General features: G+C 40.3%; 1 protein-coding gene across 1 annotated transcript in view; it reads right to left on the minus strand.

Moving 5' to 3' along the window:
- HS6ST3 (heparan sulfate 6-O-sulfotransferase 3) overlaps positions 1-18,844 on the minus strand; it is a gene marked incomplete at both ends in the record, with an annotated part of 295,533 nt that overhangs the window by 276,030 nt on the left and 659 nt on the right. The window lies entirely within an intron of this gene.

Below are 18,844 nucleotides of genomic sequence, written 5' to 3' on the forward strand. Positions count from 1 at the left end.
AATAAGAAAAAGAGTTAAAGGTAGAGTGGCAGGACAAACAATGCTCTGCTCTAAGAAACTTTAATTTACAGTCAGCATAAGCACCACACTGCAAAGCCCCATTGAGACCCTTGGCTTGGCACCATGGCTGCACCAGCAGTAGATAAAGCCAGTTAGTTCTCAGCATGAGCTTCTACACAACTTGCAGTTACATCTTTGCAATGCAGTCACATATGCATCGACAGTAACTGAGAGCATTATATTGCTGGAAAAGCATGTAGGCCATTAAACTGGTTTGGATCAAACAGAAGAAAAAGACTAAGCCCACTCTAATAGTTTTTCAATAAAAAGATACTGCTGCTGAACTTTTCATCGAAGAGATTCTCCTCACATTAGTGTTTCAGCTCTAGAAGACTTAAGTGAGCTACTGAAGCAAAAGAGGTACATCATAAGATCTAAGAATAAACTTTTAGTTCTTCAGTTGGAATAATTTCCCAAGATTGTTACCAGAAAAAAGCCTGAGATCAGGAAAAAAAAAGACCGACATTATGGCTGCCAGTTTTATCATGTGCAGCCTTTGAAGAGACAGCTGAAAAGCAACACTGTACTTAAAAGCATTTTCACATGCGCTACTAACCAACTTGTATCTCAGATAAGGGAAGAATCAATCTTCATTGAGGAACTGGAGCAACGCCACAAGTCACAGGGCTCACCTTGCCTGTGGTGCCAGCAATAGAGTGAGCAAGGACACGTACGTCAGGGTGCGACCACTAGTATCAAGACAAACTATCCCATGAGTACGGTAAGCAGCCATAAGGCCAGGGTGTTTCTCTATGAGGAACACAACTGAAGGCTGCTGGAAGGACCAGGAGACCCAGCTAGATCCACTGCTATAGAGACCACAGGGTCTGGTGGTCTCTGGGGAGACTGGGGACCCAGGGACCAGCTCCTGGAGAGGCAGTGTCTAAGGCCAGATACCGGAGTGGTCCATGTTGTGTATATATATTCCGCACTAATGGACCACAGAGGGGAACAGGGTAAGGTCACTGGTACTGTTTATGTTTGTGTGAGTGCTGAGTTGTGTGCCTGCACTGCTCTCTGTGACTGGCAATGCACATACTATCTACATGTACTTGTGCAGGTGTCTCCTGGGAACGTGTGCTCAGTCTTGCTCTTGGTTGGACCTGAGGACATGGAGCTGGACAAGCCTTGCCGCCACTGAGTGACTGAAACTGGCAAAGTCCTACCAGATATACTGGCCCAGACCAAAGCAAGTCCTGACAAACAGGTGTCATGGTTTAACCCAAGCTAGCAATAAAACTACGAGAGCCGCTCACTCGCCCCCAAATAGAGGAGAGAACCAAAAGGGAAGAGAGAAACATGGATTGAGGCAAACACAGTTTAATAAAATAACAATATATTAATACACTACTAGTAAACATATATATAAAATACAATATAAAATAAAAGATACTCAACGCAATTCCTCACAAACACCGAGCAGCCAGTCCCAGGCAGCAGCAAGTGGTCCCAAAGCCAATCCCAGAGAGAGAAAAGAGGAAAAAGACAGAAATGCCCAGAGGCCTCTGAAAAAAGGTAGGATGGTGAAAGGACCAACTAAATGCCCCAAACAGAACTCCCCTGAATAGGTCTCTGAAAGTGAAGAGCCAGAGAGAGAGAGATCAGAAGATCCAGATTCTCCTTAAATATGAATCATGACGCTAATGGGATGGAATACTCTTATTGATCAGTCTGGATGTCAGTCAAGCTCTGCCCCATCTCTGCCGCTCCTCCCAGCTGCCTCACACCTGTGGGCAGAGCACTCAGAACATCCTTGGCTCTCAGTCCAGAGCAATTGAAAATATTAACTCTGTCCCGGGGTGTTATCTCTTGTTCTCAAACTAAGTCCAAATAATGACCATGCTAGCTATGAAAAAGAAACGTTTCTAACTGCATAAAAACATTAACTCATTTTCAGTCAAACCAGCACAACAGTAAGATTAACCAACAAGGAGAAATTCTAGTGTATCCTAAGTACTCATCCACCTTTCAAAAATTAGTAGCTTGGAGACTTCCCAAAACAATGTATTTAAACACTGTTAGTAGACTTCTTCATAGATGTACTATGTTATTTGAACAAAGATTAACTTTTAGCATCCACAGTGGGAAGGCTCACCTCCTCTTATTTTGAACCTGATACTTCCCCACTTAGCTGACACTTCTTGGTTATCTGCTCTACGGTTTACAACTCTAATTCCCTCAGCACCCAGCAATCTTTATCCTACCCAGTCAAACCCATCCCTTTAAAAAAATGTTGGCACAGAAGCCATTTCTGCCTTTCCCTGAACATTATGCATCACGTTAATAAAGGTTAGAAGAGATCTCTGGCAGTCATTTAGCTCAAACCCCTGCTCAAAAGTCAGTCTAACTAGAGCCAGTTGCTCTAGGCTTTGTCCAGAAGTTTTGAGTAACCCCGAGGATGGAGATGTCACATGTGTCTGAGCAACCTCTTCCAGTGTTTGACCACCCTCATGGAAAAAGAGCTTTTCTTCTCACCTACTGAAATTTCCCATTTTCCAAATGGTGTTCGTTTCCTCCTGTCCTACCACAGTGTGCATCCAAAAAGAGTCTGATTGTCTACACATTCCCACTTGGAAATTGACTCGCAGCCCCAACTTGGGGTCACCCATGAACCTGGTGAGATCAGACTCCATCCCATCATCTGAACCATTAATATAAACATTTAAACAGTGCTGGCATTGCTGCCAGTTCTTGAGTGACACCTCAAGTAATCAGCCTCCAGCTGGATTTGTACAGCTGCTCACCCCCATTTGCAGCCCAATAGGCAGCTCACTATATCACCCTGTCACTTCTTCCATTTCTCACCAGTGTGTCTGCAAATATCACTGCGCGAGAGCCTGGCAAAGTCCTTGCTAAGGTCAACACAAACAACACTCGCTGCTCGCACTTTGTCTGCGCAGCCAGTCTTCTCATCATGGAAGGCAAGAGTGTTGGTCAGGTACTGTTTGCCCCTTGTAGCTTTGTGCTGGCTGTTCCCAGTCCCCTTCTGGCTCTTCATGCGGCTGGAAAGGGCTTCCCAGGAAATTTTCTCAATCGCCTTCCGAGAGACAGAGGTCAAACCAACCAGCCTGTAGCTCCCTGAACCCTCCTTGCTGTGCTTCTTGAAGAGGAAGTATAATGTCATCTCAGAGCCCACACTGTATAAGGAAAACAGGGATGGTTTGTACACATCACTACTCATTTATCAACAAAGAAAGCCAACTGCCATTTTAGCACTTACCTAAAAGTCTTTCTGCAAGTCCCCACAGTCAGCTTTTTCTTCACAATGCATAGTATCATTATTTCAGTATTCATCTTCTTTCCAGATGATATCCTTTTACCTTTATTTATTAGCACTTTAGAAAATAAATAAATGAACATATTAAAAATAAACCAGTGAAAGAATATTTCTCCACCCATGGCATGACCTTTCTTCTCATTTGATAGCAGCTTAGGTTCCAACAGAGCTTCTGATGGACAGCCCTGCTGAATGCCCTTGGCAACCCCAGCAGCCTACAGCTACCAAATTTCCCTTTGTGAACATGGTATTTATCTTCTTTCCAGAATCCTGTAAGTTTATTCAGGCATGATTTTCTATTGCAAAAGCCACATGCACCTCCCACTTCATTGTACTAGATAACTATCCACTAATTCTATTTCTAGTAATAACTTCTCCTAGTTTTCCCATTGCAGATGTTATGTTTACAGGTAAGTAGTAGAGGTCTTTTTTAAAATTACTTTCACATTTCCCAAGTATCAAGTTTTAAGTAGGAGGTCACATCCACATTTAGTAGTTTCGTTGTTTAATTCTTGAGCTCCTTTAAATATCATCTCGTTCTGGCAACTGGCACCTTTAAATACCATGTGGTTTACGCCTCTTTGTTTCTTCCTCTTTTTTTTGTTTTTTTTTGAATTTGTTCCACAATTGCCTATACCAACAGTTCAATTTGAAGAGAGAGCCTTTGATACATCACAGTATCACAGTATGTTTGGGATTGGAAGGGACCTCAAAAGATCATCCAGTCCAATCCCCCTACCGCAGCAGGAACACCTAAGTGAGGTTACACAGGAACATGTCCAGGCGGGTTTTGAATGTCTCCAGAGAAAGAGACTCCACAGCTTCCCTGGGCAGCCTGTTCCAGTGCTCTGTTAGCCTCACTTACAAGAAGTTTCTTCTCATATTTAAGTGGAACCTCTTGTGTTCCAGCTTGATCCCATTACCCCTTGTCCTATCATTGTTTGCCACCGAGAAGGGCCTGGCTCCATCCTCGTGACACTCACCCTTTATATATTTATAAATATTAATAAGGTGACCCCTCAGTCTCCTCTTCTCCAAACTAAAGAGACCCAGCTCCCTCAGCCTTTCCTCATAAGGGAGATGCTCCACTCCCTTCATCATCTTTGTTGCCCTACGCTGGACTCTCTCCAGCAGTTCCCTGTGCTTCTGGAACTGAGGGGCCCAGAACTGGACACAATATTCCAGATGTGGTCTCACCAGGGCAGAGTAGAGGGGAAGGAGAACCTCTCTCAACCTACTAACCACCCGCCTTGTAATCCACCTCAGGATGCCATTGGCCTTCCTGGCCACAAGGGCACAGTGCTGGCTCATGGTCATCCTGTTGTCTACCAGGATCCCCAGGTCCCTTTCCCCCAAAATGAAAGGTTCCAGATCAAGAACCTCCTCAAAGCTCAAAGATGAACACAGATGCAAGAGGTAAAACAACAGCTTGCCTTTTTTCTTTCTTCTCTTTTTTTAAACGTAGCTTTATTTCAAATCAGGGGACAGAAGGAGAGATCAACTATTAGCCCTACACATTCGCTAACGGGCTTCTCATTCCCAGCATGTTTCAAAAAGATTAAATTTATACTTTCTGCAAATTCTTCCTCAAACATCTTTCTCAGCTGTAACACATTTTTACCAGAATTTATTAACTTCTGTACTTCTGCATATGTAGCTTCTGCAGACAAAACCTGACCTTTTCAAAAATGGTGAAAACTGCTTTGTATAACTACCTCTCTTACCCTGCTGCTTAGCTATGCTATGCCAGGTTCTTTTGGAACTTATTTCAACAGGCACATGCATTTTCTCCCAGACTCCCATGTGGCATCTTCAAGTAGATCCCATGCCACTTGCAAGAATTTTGCTTTTACAAACTGTTTTCAATATGTTTTCTTCATTATAAGTAGTTTTCTCTAAAAAACAAAACAAAACAAAACCCCAAAGTAAGATATTTTCAGAGGTAGAGGTGTTTGATTCTGGAAGACATTTGAAGATATTTTACAGAACAACTGTTTGGCAGGAACACTTTGAAGCAGATCCTGCACACAACAGTCAGAACCACATAAACTGCTTCTCCATCTTCAGGTTTGCGGACTAAGTGCTCCATGAAATACTCACTAGCTGTGTCTAGCAATTTAGTCTCCACATCAATCACTGCTGCAGCCACTGCCACTACCATGCAGGCACCAGGCTGACCAGAGAGCAATACAACTAAGAGACCAGAAGAGAATGAAAGGGCTCCAAAGAGAAAGAAGTGGAGGAGAAAAACCACAATTAAGTCTGTTTCTGTGCATTTATACATCACATTGCTCACGGGGCTCCAGGTTCTGGAATCAGGCATTTATCATTTTCCACGAGCTGCTGTTTCTCTTAATTTCTAACCCATGATTGCAGAGAACAAAAATAAAAGAAAAAAATTCAGAACCTATTATGTGAATTCGAGAAGCAGAAAGCAAACAAATCTCTGTTAAAAGATAACTAAAAAGCATATGATAACTGCTTAAAATTAGCTCTCAAAAATTTAAGAGAAATTAAAATTTGACTACTGTGACTGAACAAGCCACTGCAGATCCAAAAACACCTGCTGAAAATTGACTTGACAGAGCCATGTGCTTTCCTGCGTTCTGATGCAAACAGATGTTCTGTTTGAATCTCATTGCTTATTGTTTCTATCATAAAATCACTTTTCCTTCTGTGTACCCCAGGGGTATCACCCCCTCTACTTGTACCTAAATCCTCCTCTTTACTTCAAACCATCACCTTTTTTTCCCAGGTTACACAAGCGTTAGCAACCTTCCTTCTTTCCCTCTGTGGCAGGGGGACAAAGCCAGCACCTACCCTGTTTCCCCCAAAATAAGACCTACCCCAAATATAAGCCCTCACATGATTTTTCAGGACGCTCAAAATATAATATAAGCCCTACTCCAAAAATAAGCCCTAGTTATGGTTCATTTAAAAAGTCCATTTAAATAGTGTCCAGGCAGCTACACATGTAAAAAAGTAATAAGTTTTGGAGCAAAAATTAATATAAGACCCTGTCTTATTTTCAGGGAAACCTGCTGGAAAGGACTCCCCTCTTCAGGATAAAACCAGTGGCTCAAACCCTGCAGAGCTGGGTTTCAGTGTTGCCGACTGAGAGCTGATGGTAAAGCACGAAAATTCTCCTGCCAGCTCTGTCAACATTAATCTTAAATAGCTTCTTCTCCAAGACATTATAAAAGCAAAAGACTGAGGCATGTGCTACAGAGGCAACTTAAAATTGTTTAATACTTTATCCTAGGAGAAGCTGAATACAAATCGAAGGGAAACAATTGTAAAAGCCCCCTGAGCAGCAGCTTAAGGGAACTGACAGAAACACAGAGGAGTTACACAGAAATGAATCTTTTCTGTTCCCTGTCTTTTCAGGTATGGGGAAGGAACAGTTATTTCTCCTCATCAGTTTTTGTGTACTACTAGGAATAGAGGGAGCAGTAAATAAATAAATAAATAAAAATATTAGGACAGATTAAAGCAGTCAATTCTATTAGCCTTTGCAAGGAGGCCAAACAGCTAAAAATCCAAGAGCCCCTTTGAACCTCAGCAGGGCGGACGAGCTCAGAGACGAGCAATTGAAGCCTGCAGGTTGCCAACAAGCCGAGCAGAGATGAGCACTACTCCAGCCAGCTCATTCCTTACATAAAGCAAACAGGTACAATGCAAAGTGGATGCGAGTCACACGAGAAAAGCATACAAAACAAAAGCAAAAGAGCTGGCAAGATAGGAAGGACAGCTATGTGGGAGAAGGGGCAACATCGGGCTGCCAAGAAGGTAAATCAAAAGTGCAGGATGTAACCTGGATAACACAAGAAATAGGAGTCATCTTTACAGGGAACAAAAAACTCCCACATCCCCCATATCATGTGTTTGTGGAAGAAAAACTTTCCTTTTCCATATGTCCTTTTAAGCTCTTCTGCCATCTATACATATGGCACAGACTGAAAATCCTCTAGTCATACAGTACCAAATTTAGCTCCTGAATTGATACCCAACTTGTAATTATGTTTAAAATATCAACGCAACTACAATGACCTTCCTGCTATGCATACTTCCTAATTCATGTGATTATGTTTTGTTTGGGTTTATTTTTAATATTTTCTTTGGAACCACCCGATAATAGACTGAAATACAAGTAGCAGAGCATGAAACAAGAATGATAAACATCCACCATTCCCACTGCTCTCCCAATCAAAGCTGCAGTTCTGTGCGGTCTCACTTAAGCTTCCCAGTCAATCTGTTTGTCAGATACAGTCCATCAGTTTTACTATTGCTCTGCAGCAATGCCCAGCAGCTGTTTAGATGTCCGCTGCTGACCCATATCACAATGGGATTCTTTGTCCCGTTGTCAGATATCTGGCAATTGAATCAAAACAAAAAGAGATATACACTAATACAAAATAATCTGCAGAAGTCAGAGGCACTGCTGGAAAGCCCAACATACATTTACATGGTCGATGAGCTGCCAGCTTCAGACAAAGGATGCAGCAAAGTGGAGATAAAAATGAAGACGTTGCTGAAGAAGGTAATGTGCTGTTACAGAGGACCTGGGCTTTTTAGGAAAAGCTATTTTCAGTTACTCCTTTTATTTAGGCAGCTAAATTCTCTATTTGGTGGAAACTTCAATAGGCATTTTCAGGTTTTAAAAGCTTGTCAAAAAAGCTTTTTTTACTTGAACATAGTTGAGCTGAAGTTTGTGACACAAGTCTTTAAATAGGGACTTTAAACCTTTACTTCACAAAAAGAATGTTTAGTAGTAAAAAAATACATACACACACACAAGATAATTATTTGAGGTTTCTCACCAGTAACTTAATAACTAGACTGATTTAAAACTTTTGAAGATCACACCTTCTGGATTTTCCTACTTAGTGTTTTTTAAGCATTTACAGTCCATTGAAAAGAAGGTAGAGGTATAAACACCAGTTCTTTGCCTGTATATTTGTTTCTTTTTTGTGGATTCTGTATTTGCCTACAGATTATATTACACAGAAGTTCTGAACCTTGCAGAGAAGAATCTTAACTACCTTGAAAGTTCATTCCAATAATTTTGGAATAGGAAAGGAAAGGCAAAACATCTATGGTCTTTCATTGTAATCCCTGGGAAGTTATTTCACGTTAACATATGACAATTAAGGTTTTACACTATAATTTAACTGTGAACAGTTTAATAATGAAAGTTATCACTTCAGACAGAAGTTAAAGAGCTCTGAAGAATGCTGTCCGCAATGTGAATATGAAAAACCACTGAAGTGTTTGCTTTCTGGACAAAAATAATTTGAATAAAAATGCTTGACTCAACATACTCTGAAATTGGATAAATATTTATATAAAATAATGAATATTAGAGAACACTATGAGTCCAAGTGTTAACAACAACAAAAGAGAGAAATCTGTGACCACTTCTTATTTACTGAATTGCTATTCAAGTTCTGGTTTATGTACTAAGCTCAGCTTAATAAGAAAAAGTGGACCTGCCCTAGCATCAAAGCAGTACACCATCCCAGTCTTAAAAGAAGTGTACAACAAAATGGCAAGACAAGGATCATGAGACAAGGCAATATAGCAAGATGTCCAACTGGGCTGCAAGTGGGAGTGGGTTGGTACAAAATCCAGCTGGTGGCTGATTATTTGTGTCACTTGAGAAGTGACAGTGATGCCAATGCAGTTTAAAGGTCAGTATTATTGACCTGGGTGACATGATAGAGTCTGGTCTCAGCAGGCTCCTAGATAACCCCAAACTGGAGAGAGAGATCAATACTCCAGAGAACAATACTTCTATTCAGAGCAACTTCAAGTGGGAAGAGAACTGTTTTGATGGAAATCTCGTGAAGATCAACCACAGCCAGTGGTTTACTCTGAGGGTGGTGAGACACTGAATGGGTGAGGCACTGGAACAGGCTGCCCAGAGAAGCTGTGGATGCCCCATCGCCGGAGACATTGAGGCCAGGCTGGACAGGGCTCTGAGCAACTTGATCTAGTTGAAGATGTCCCTGCTCATTGCAGGGGGTTGGACTAGATCACCTTTAAGGTCCCTTCCAACCCAAATCATTTGATGATTCTAAGCAAAAGAAAAACTCGCACCTGAGGTAAAGTAGGAACACACAAGACAACATGCTGGGTACTGAGTGGCTAGGACATAGCTCTGCAGAAAAGGATCTGGGGCTCCTGGTGGCCAACAATGTGCCCTTTGTATATGAAACAGGCTAACCAAGTATCAGGCTATGCTAGCAGGGGCTAGCCAGCAGGCTGGGAGAAGTGACCTCCCCTTACTCCTCCATTTAGCACTGGTAAGACAGCATCTGGAGTGATGCAGCCAATTTTGGGCCCACCAGTAAAAGACAAACCTTGGTATAATGGGCAGTGTTAGTAGATGGCTGTCAAGATGATCAAGGCACTGGGACATATGACACAGAAGATGCGACTGAGTGAGCTAGAAATTCTTTACAGAGAGAGTGGTCAGGCATTGGAATGGCTGCCCAGGGAGGTGCTGGACTCGCCGTCCCTGGAGGTTTTTAAACTGAGATTGGACATGGCACTTAGTGCCATGATCTAGTAAATGGACTAGAGTTGGGCCAAGGGTTCGACTCGATAATCTCTGAGGTCTTTTGCAACCCAGTCGATTGTGTGATTCTGTTTAGACCTTATTACTCTGTTGAATTTTCCTCAGGGAGTGTATAAAGAAGTAATAACCAGACTCTTTTTGGATGCAAACAGCAATAAGACAAGAAGAAATTAACACCAGTTGGAAAATGGGAAATTTCAGTAGGTGAGAAGAAAAGCTCTTTTCCCATAAGGGTGATCAAATGCTGGAAGAAGTTGCTCAGAGACATGTGATATCTCCATCCTTGGAGTTACTCAAAATTTCTGGACAAAACTCAGAGCAATCTGCCCTAGTGAGACTGACTTTTGGACAGGGGTTTGAGCTAAATTACTTCCTACCTAAATGATTCTATAATAAATCCAAATGACTAGTAGTAGAGAAGAAAAAATAAGTATTTAATACTCTTCTCCTCTAAACCTTGTTAAGTGAACAGTAGAAAAGATACAGCTTTAGCCTGACAGAGGCTTTTCTGGCATGTTAACAAAGTTTTTGCAATTACAGAAGTTATCCATCACTCACATTTGAAGCTTCTTGGAAAATAATGGTCTGACTCTCACTACTAAAAATTAAGGCCCAGTTAAAGGATGAAAATATTACATGACAGCTGTGCTACTGGGGTTTTAAAATGTAGGATGTGAAGATGCTTAAATAACATTTGGGTCTCTTATAACACCTGACTTGGGAAACCTTTGCCAAAAAAAGACAAGACCTATGCAGGACAGGAGCTGAAACTAGCTGGTTTCTCATTATTTTCACATCTTTCTCTTCCAGCAACTATAAAGGAACCCAAAACAAAGTTTTATTTGGAAAAAGTGAACTTTCAAATTGCATAATTTTTATCCTTCCTTCACCTCACAAGTGTAGCTTTATTTCTGCTTCCTTGCCTCTTCTGCTGTCTTCCAGACTCCAATCTAACTTTGGGCTTGTTCCTATACTGCTTCTCTTCTTTCCCCCTTTTACTCTGAGGATTTCCTCAAGCAAACACCATCAGGTGCTATGCTGCCCACCCCCACATTCTCAGCCATAGCCTGTGTGCAAAGACATATGGAAATAAAGTAAAAAATGTAAAGTAGCTACTTTGCAATGTGAAAATACACAAACACCGAGATACAAATGTAGTTGCTACTTAAACAAAAGCCAGCTCAAAAAAAAGAGTTAGAAATAGGCTAGTTGTTTAAAGAGAAAAAAAAAAAAATGAAGCTTTTTTTCCCTACATTACTACCTCTATAATTTCATTTAACATGTATTTAAAAGTAGAACATGCCCAAGTCCTACAAATGGAAATCTGTAAGTCAGCAAGCCCTTTCAATTGACATTATTAGACTTCAGATGAGAATTTGAAAAAATTGGACATTTTTGATTAGTCTTTTGAGGAGTATCCTCATTCTTTTACTCACCTCACTTCAAAGTTTGTTTGCAGAAAGTAACCAGTCTCAGAGGAGTCAACTCCTCCACATACTCTCAACATCCTGAAGGGGACATTCCCTACCAGTACCAAACAAAACCAGGAACCATGTGGCCAGCCTTCTCATCAGCATCAAGTTGCTTCACAGAACTAGGAAGTCTGGTCTCAAGTCAATGATGAGTAGCGTGGTTTGTTTCATCAGTCCTTCATTATTTTGTCTTTGGAAACTGGAGCTGCATGTGGTCATTGATTTCCCCCTCCCTGCACTATTCTTCATAAGGCTCTCAAGGTTTCCCCACTACTAAGCCAGTAGTCGGCATTGTCCTGTGCAGGGACAGGAGTTGGACTCGATGATCCTTGAGGGTCCCTTCCAGCTCAGGACATTCTATGTTGGGCACCTCTACCAGTTTGTAGACACTCAGAGCCACACCTCAACCTGCATTAATACACATTCACAACTGACATATAAGTGTACGAATGCAACATTTCTAATATCTCTGAAATCCACTTAGTATCAATCATTTCCTAACAGATTACTAATTTCTAAAGAAAGCAATGGGGTTAAGACATTACATTTAAACCATTAATTACAAGCCAATCGGCCCTTCACCCCCTGCTTTTTCTAAGATGATTTTAAGCTGTGGGCCAAGCTCCAGATCTTTGTAGAAGTGTATTTGAGTTCATCTAACAAGCAAGCTTCACAGCAGAAGCAAAGTCCTCTGAGCTTGAATACAAAAGGCCCTATCCCTATGAGAACACGTTTTATACTTCTGTAGTCAATACATATCAAGATCTCAAGCAGGGTATTTTAAAAAGAAGGACCCAGTTTGACATCACTATATCTCTGCAGCCACAAACTATCAACTATTGTCTTGATGCTGACAACAACCTGTACTTCAAGAGTTATTGATTTTGCCACTCTAGAATGTGTTCTGAAAGATCCATGCCATCTTGAACAAAATCACAGAGTATTTGTTATTATATTTTTACCCCCTCAATTAGTAGTTGTTTCAAGGCTGAATCATTTTATCACAACAGCTGTCCAAATTAGACCCTTAATTCATACAATCGGCTTCCTACACAGTGTTTGGAAACCTTGTTCACCAATAACAGAACTTTGGAGGGACTTAAGTTACCTTCTAAGGCAACCGGGAACACTAGGACACCCAGTGTCGTTTAGCACTAGAAGTTTGGGTTACAAGTACTTCCAGAGAACAGGCTACAAGTGGAATGCAATGCTAAATACACTAAAGTATACAGATTCCCCTCCTTCCTTTCATCACATCTCATTCTGCACAGAGACCAGCAAAGTTTTTATTAGCTCTGTTCACTATCATGGTTGCACCAAACTCTGGGAGGAACCATTTCACCCTTGCTGATTTAGAAAGGAACATATGAGAACTGCAAACACACCTGAAGGGAGAAATTACTGACTTCAACCACCTCTCTACACTTTCTGTTGAGCTTCTGTGTGATCACTAGAGCTGAGCTGGCAGAGATTTTTTTCTTCCTCCACAAAGTGTTCTAAAAAAATAAGAGTAAGGTCACAATTTTATCCCTATTTTTGCCACTAGCTGGGTCTACAGATTTAATCTCTATCAGCATAATGGCATCATGCAACAACCTTTCCCACTCACACAGTAACTCTTCCCATTCCACCTCAAAACAACACATACCCCAAAGCTATGTAAGAATTTATTTTAATCAATACTCTATTCAAGAGGATTGGAAACTACTCTAAATTAGGCAGCTAGATAATAAAAATTAAAAAGCATTTTAATAACACAAGAGAGTTACAGCATCTGCTATGTCTTACAACACTGTAGAGCCCTAGGGAATGCTACTCAAATTTTCACTCTTTCCTCCCCCAGGGTTTCTCTGCCTGGCTCCTGCACAAAGAAGAGAATAGCTTCTTCATTTTAGAGAAAAATCTTATTAGACGGCCTATTTTCCAGAATGCAATACCAGAAGAAGCCAAAAGCCACCCCAACATGATATAAGCAGCTAGATTAAAAAGGAAGCAGCAAGGCCTGCATGCAAATTTGCTTGGGTAAATCACTAAGTTATCTTCCAGGCAACTAGAACCGCCACTCGGGTGATTATTTTCATTATATGCACCTCCCTACCTCAAAACTTACTAAGTTTCACAGCTATCTGTAAATCACAATGATGGGTGAATAATGGGTGAACAATCAATTCCCAACTGAATTAGTGCTGACCACTGTTTTACCAATACTAGCAATTAACAGTAAACATGAGTTCTAGTCATTTTTGTAGACTTCAGCAAGACAATCTGTTGAGGTTTATTGCAGCAGCTTCACATGTCTGAAGATAAGACTTCAAGTCAAAAGTTTTCCAGAGCTGTGACAACCTCAATGTTGAAAAGTTCTGTCCCCATTGATAATTCATCTGTTACTCTGGACAGGGCAAATCTGAGAGGAGACAAGCACAGTGCAAAAAGTAGTTGAAGAGAATTACTAGTTGTTGCCACAGTTGTAAGACAAATTATCTTTAAACGCATAGATTAGCAGACAGCATTAGTGTTTCAATGAAGTTGGATCAAGTCAGTCCAATTTCCCTCTAAAATATAGTAATTGACTTCAAAAATTAACAGTAGGGTTTGCGATTTTTTAATGTTAAGAGGTATTACATTAGACAACATTTCTGATTAGTGTCCTAAGTCAGAAAAAGCAGAGTCTAGAAAAAATATGGCATGTCAGGAGTAAAACTCCTTGGAAAGCAATTTGAAAAATTAGATCAAACAAAATGTTTATTACAATGGGATTTAGTTCTATTCAGTGTTCACATCGACAACATGGATGCTGAATACAGAACACACTTATTAAGATGCCAATGATGAAGAGCTAGGAAGGCCAAAATTAAAGTCTAAATTAATTTTTACAAATTAAAGCAACTGACAGAAGAGGAATGAAATCCAGTGGGGATGAACACAAAGCTCATATAAAAAGACAATGGGAAATATAAGTAGTAGTTTCCAGAAAATGAAAAGTGTCTAAATCCCAAACTGAACAGTCAACGTCAGGCAAGTGCAAAATAGGCAAACATCACTGAAGTGTACAATCACAGGTACAACTTTCAGCATAAGCACAGCAATTTTTGTTGCTCCATTTCATACTACACTTATAAACTAAACACTGTACCCCCACTGAAACATCACATTTCAAGAAAATAACTGACACAAATACTAAGAGGCATGTTAAGAATGGCCTACAATAAATACAGAATGAGCTGGATTGGGTTACATTTTAAGAAGGGAAGGTTGAAAGAGGATGTGCTAAGAACCAATGTACCTAGCAGGCTACTGCAGAGAAAAGGGGATCCATTTGTTCTCAGTTTCCCAAAATACAGACACTACAATGGGCTTAAAATTGAACTTAATAAGATTCATGCTAAGCATTGAGGGGCATACAACACCGCTTTCTTATAGTAAGGACAATGAAACCCTCGAGCAGATTACCAAGGTTCTTTTAACTGCCTCCACTGCTGGATGCTTTAAGGAAGGAAAAAAATCCACAGTCAGCAGCAGGACCTCAGGAAATTTTGTAATCCCTGTTATTCCTTAGATTTATGGAAAAAACTCATGTAGAGCTTAATGGCTCTAGCATTCATTTCAGTAGAAGATATGAAGGTATGCTAGACAATTCGTGGGGTTTTTTCAGATGAAACCTTTGTGCTTTTTCTGCTCCCTACTAACTTCAGCATAGTCTTAATTTTCAATTAATGCTCCTCTTAAATTTTTGTGATTATCATAGTTACCTTGGCTGCAAAGAACAGAGTCCACCTTACTCTCTGTTACTGCTAGAGCTTCAAAAGCATTCAATAGTCAAATACAGGACAGCATAACAAAAAGGAATCCTACTAATAATTTCTATTCAAGTCTCCCAATCCCATAACTTACAGGTTTACTGCTGATTTATACTTCCATTGAATAACAGAGCACACAGTAAGTTAAACAGACCTGAGGAAATGGAGAGTATAACGGAAGCAAATGAAAGAAAACCAATAGTTTTGAAGACTAAACTGCGCTGGGGTTTACAAAATTAGATTGATTTTACTGTTTCATACAAGAAAATAGGACAACACTTTCAATGCAGTATTCTTTCAAGTGTGAAGTTTAAAATATTATCTTCCCAGTTTAATCAAACCTGTAGTAATTGATAATTATTAATGATATTGCAGGCACACCAGCAAGGGAGAAAACGTGCCTTGATTAGGACCCTCTCAATCCCTCATCCATAGAATAGAGAGGCAAAGCAAGCTGCACCTCACACACCAAGTTTTACCTGGTAACCTAACGGACAATCAGTTTGGACAATGTCTCTGCAACGTTAGACGTGGAATTCTTTTCATCTAGTTTTCGACATCAAGTCCCAATTAGCTATTCCAGGCTTCCCTTATAATCAGTGAAAGGAAGAACTGCCCCTCCAGAAGACAGATGAGAAGGTATCAGACATGTCTTAGACCCTCTAAACAACTGCCTGTATTATTCCATTTCTCCTCACTGTCTAAAGAGGTGGCTTAATGTCACTCAGACCTGAGATCGACTCTTCTCTGGCAACTCAGGTTAGACACCTAACAACATTTCTCTTCCCTTTCTTTCCTCAAGCAGTGTTGGCTAAGATTCCACAGTCTCAGCTCCTTGGCACCTCTGAAGGAAAAGCCAAGTTCCATAGGTGGAGCCAAACACAAGCATCGTCAATGACTTCCAGAGAGGGTAGGTACAGGGAAATAAAAGAATTCTCATTTTAAAAAAGTATTTCACATCATTCTCTGTTATCTTTCTGTTGTAACAGCCATTTTTTGTAAAGCAGAGTAAATAACCCAAGTTGTAGACACAATGCATAGCTGAAAGCTACACTAAGAAGAATTTAAAACTGCTTCAGCTGCATACCCTTCACAATATCCTCACCAGCCAGACAACAACTTTGTCAAAGTGCAAAACCATACATTAGTTTGAAAAACTAATAGCCTGGGTCTGTAAACACCTAAGCAGATATTTCAGCAGAATATCTCACATCCTGAAAATTAAAACATATGCAAATGTTTGAAGAAATAAAGTCTAAAGTTGCTGGTTTGTTTTGTTGTGTGGTGGTGTTGTTGTTGGTTTTGTTTTATTTTCAAGTACTGGCATTCGAAACAATTCTTCACAAAAAAGAAGAAAGTTCTACAACTTCACAATAGCATCCAACACATTGACAACAAGCAACTTTTCATACTGAAGTACCTAAGCCGGGACAAGGGCACAGGACACTTCATACCATTAAAATACATTAAGAGGTAAAGGTTCAGTTACATCAAAATCAGAGCTGGTGCTTGTGCTTGAAAGAGTTCAGATTAGCAGGGCAGAGCAGCAGTTTCTGCCCTGTGCTCCTTCTTGGGACCTGAGACCCCCAGCAAAGTATTTTAGGCTTGATTCCGACTTCAACAAGAGCAAAGACGCTCACAGCAGAGACAATCTGTACTTTAGGGTTACACGATGCATTTTACAGCCCGTTGAAAAACTGAAGTCAACCTACGTGATTATAAGGAGAACACAAAGGGAAAAACGAAAAGGCGAATGAGACTTAGAACAATACAACAAATAATTACTCACAGCACCTTCCTCACTTACGTAAAGATGAATCAAGAAATGTAACGTCACACTAACAAAATCATTCGCTAACTAAACAAAAAAAAAATGAAGAAAACACTATTCCGCTATAATGGTGAAATGACATTACATGTTTTTCTTCAATCAAAATAATTACTAATTATCTACCAAATAACCACTATGACCTGCTTTATAATTCAATTCAAAATTCTAAATTTACTTAATATAACCATGTTTTTTTATTTAAAAGTACCAAAGCCACTACTCCAATTTTACTGCCTGTTCATAATCTTTGCAATTCAATTTCACTCTCAGTTATTTACCTACTAATATTCTTCATGACACAGGAAAAGACGACTCCTATGGAAGACTATGTATTCTCAGACATTTCTACAAGTATTTCTCTTCCTCATCCCCTCCCTGGTTTACTGAACATTCCTTAAAGCCATACAGTTAGCACAAAGTTATTTTGTCCCTGAAAACATTCACACCTTTTTTCCACTATCACACAAATTTTTAGCTGAAGATTTTTCACAAAGTTGTATTAATAACCTTAAGAGTATCCTGTAAGTCCAGTCCAAGTTCCCGACCATCAACAATAAATTCAAATTATTCTCACTGGAGTCATGCCAAACGTGACTAGCTTTGCCGCATGGGAGGGCCTTCAATGTTCGCATCAAATCATCTTCAAATTGTTCAACAACAACAATCAACTCCGTCCTCTTGATGAATAGGCACTGTGAAAATCAGTCCACATATGTTATGGACTGTACCCGTTTCTAAATAACAAGACAAAACCATGTGTGAGTGGTCCTACTGAAAATCTGAAGTCTGCAGACTCATAAAATTAAGATGAATAGTAAAATGAAAGAACAGAAGTTATTTGGAAAACTATATAACTGGAAAAAAAAGATATCTTTCTAAACATTATACAGATGTTGCAATTACAATCATTATAGTGCAAAGGTTTAAGAGAGAATCCAGCTGCTAAGTTCTTACTATACATGTTCAAAATTTATCATACAAATAAATATAGGATCTAATATTAGCCTGAAAATCTGATTTAACGGTAAATAAATCAGAACACAGCCGAAAACTTACTGAATCACCTAAACCTATCCCATATCGAGAGATTAGACATCTGATAATTTTTCCATTTAAAATACAGAAAGGACGTTTTGTAACACCCCCAAAAAAAGCGTGATACAAGACGACACGCAGTGAGGCAACATGCACACAAAATTCAGAAGTTTTCCCCCGTCATCAGATCATCAAAAGAACACCAGCAGCGTGATTTTTTTCTAGCACCGCGTTCCCTGCAGAACGCCTGGCACACACCGTCTCCTGACTTGCAGCTCGCACATGCAGCGAGAGATCAGAAGCACGGAACCAGCCTTTCCTCCAGCAAGAAACATGGGGGAGAGGGGCGAGAAAAAAGCGATTTTAAGGGCTTCTGGATACGTCAAACTCCACCAGTTAACACCACTCAGCAGCTGCAGCGATCCATTAGATTCTGCACTCCTCTTATGCAGAAGAGCGCCGTGTTTTGTTAAATGCAAGTTTCGAAAGGGCAAATAGGTTAAGAGGAACTTGCATTAAAGAAAAAAAGCGGAATAATTTCTCGTCGCAGTAACGTGTACGACAAGCAGCTACGCAGAATCCGCTAAATTTGAGGCGAAACGAACGCATTACAGGTGACAAACAGTGAGGGGAAGAGCCCAAACTAGAACCTCCTCTGGGAGATAAACCTTGTTTTAAAAAAGAAAGAAAACAACTTTGCTTCTTAATGACGGCGGCGGCGGACAACTCTGGCCAAACTGCCGGAGAGCGGTACCCACTGCGCCGAGGAACGCGGGATCCGATTCCGAGTGG

The sequence above is a fragment of the Nesoenas mayeri genome, assembly GCF_963082525.1.
Source record: "Nesoenas mayeri genome assembly, chromosome: 1".
Classification (NCBI taxonomy): domain Eukaryota; kingdom Metazoa; phylum Chordata; class Aves; order Columbiformes; family Columbidae; genus Nesoenas; species Nesoenas mayeri.